General features: G+C 39.9%; 1 long non-coding RNA gene across 1 annotated transcript; it reads left to right on the plus strand.

The window, feature by feature from the left end:
* Positions 1-209: 209 nt before the first annotated feature.
* LOC129300637 (uncharacterized) lies at positions 210-1,187 on the plus strand. Its single transcript, XR_008590803.1, has 2 exons — positions 210-285; positions 667-1,187. It is a non-coding gene; the product is annotated as an uncharacterized LOC129300637 (long non-coding RNA).
* Positions 1,188-2,050: the final 863 nt, after the last annotated feature.

The following is a 2,050-nucleotide window of genomic DNA, read 5'->3' on the forward strand; positions in this document are numbered from 1 at the left end:
TTCTCATATAAATCAGACTGATTCTGATCCAATTTTCAAAACACTGTGCACTTGTGTCCTCGTCCACCACCTTAAAAGCACCTTTGAACAGCATCATAGGTCTAGGATATGATTCCCCCAAGTCCAATACTTGTGGATAACATCGACTTTTCCCAGTACCATAATTTCATATCCAAGTTCAAAGACCCTGCATTTATTATCTCCACCCAGTTTGGCTCTTTCTCACCCCATTCAAGTTCCATGCATAGAACCAGGACTCTCCGTACACATTTTATCTATTTTTGGGTGAGTTTTTGACGCTTTTCTTTTCGCTTTACTGCTTTCACCTTTTATCTATATCCGGTGACCATGCTGTATATACGCTGGACTCATCAATCATGTACGTTACAGCTTTTGTATCGGAGATATGAGATGGCTAGGTATCACAAGAGGGTTATCCGATCTCGGTTCATATATGAGGTTAGGTATATAATAATTTCAGAAAAGTGAGAAACAATGAAAAAAAGTTGGATGAGACTTTCAATTGTGTGAGGATCAATATTACCGGCCAGGACCACCAAAATAGATGAGGATAACCGAGTACAACCAGATAATTGTCGTTTGAGCTGTTGTGGGAGTGACGCGTAGCATGGCCTCGGCTCATTGCTTTCTCTTATCTGTGGTCAGGAATGAAGCAGCACGTCTCAACTTCGTTGATATTACCCAATGATATGGGGAAGACCCCGTCATGTGGCTCCCTTTCCTTCAAAGTTTGACTCGCTCCATCTGATACTTACGTGCCTAGCTGGCTTCTAGTTAGGCTTCTAGTTAGCCTTTACAGAAATCATTGTTCTCAGGAATACAAGTGATGATGTATTGATTTTTTCCGGCTAGGGGGTGTTTTCTTCAAAAGAAAAAAAATTGGTGGCAAAATTAATGGCCGTTACGTCCTTCAAACAACATAGTCTACGGGGACAAAAGCATAAAAAAAAAAAAATGTCATGGTCTTCAACAATATTGGGTGTGCCGCACGTAACTCACTGATGGTCCACTAGAACAAATGAGAATGCCACGTAGTTACCTACGTCGTAAGACCGTGTTTGAACAACTTTTAGTTGAATTCTCACGCAAATATTTAGTCATTCTTTGACTGTAATGATAACTGACCGAGACCGATAATATGAATCTTGGTTTACTAGTTGCTTTAATTTTGGTGGCCAGACCAACTTATTTGCAAGAATGCATGTATCAGTATTTCACAAAGCCAGGTTTTCTCAGAACTATAATATATAAAATGAAACAGAGAAGCCTGATCGATGTACAGACATGCATGCGTAAGATATTTGATATTGAGTTTCAGATTTTAATTACACTCTATTATTGCTTTTTTAATCAAGGTTGGGTGAACAGAAGAATTACATATGTATCATAAATATCTCATAATGAATAAGTTTCCTTTTGAATTAAGAAACATTAGAGTGGCTACAGTGAAAAGGACGGGTGTATGGACCACAGGAGGGCACTAACTATATTTCGAGGCCATGGTATTTTCCAATCCCAATCAAGAAAGTAAAATGTGGCAGTACAGAAGCATGAAATAAATAAAAATATAATTCCAGCACCGGTTTCTTTGGTTTCATGACTGCCACGTGGGCCAATAGGCGAAACCCACTTGTGGGGTCATTGGACATTGGAGCTTTAGCCTGGAAATTCTCTGCGGGAGAGACGAGGGTGGTTCTTTGTTTATTTATTTATTCCCTGTTGGTTCGGTAGGAAATAAGAAGTGTGGAAATCACTGGGGATTGATTTTGATTGGGAATAAGAAGAGCATCTTCTTTTACTTGAACATCCACCGGAACTTGCTAGTGCTGTGATTAATGTATGTGGAAAGAAGCTCCCCAACAAAGTGCCATTAACAATGATTATTGGTATTTGACTTTTCAATCCAATCTCCATTTCCGCACACTAGTCACCTTGCTTTTGCCTTCGTCTTTGTCCCTTTCTGGATGCCGTTGCGCCTACAATATTAGGGCGTGCTACAGCCCACCTTCCTCGTTAATGTCCCTCTGAT

Source organism: Prosopis cineraria, unplaced genomic scaffold, assembly GCF_029017545.1.
Source record: "Prosopis cineraria cultivar Desert tree isolate PC_DT_omini unplaced genomic scaffold, ASM2901754v1 PC1687, whole genome shotgun sequence".
Lineage (NCBI taxonomy): Eukaryota > Viridiplantae > Streptophyta > Magnoliopsida > Fabales > Fabaceae > Prosopis > Prosopis cineraria.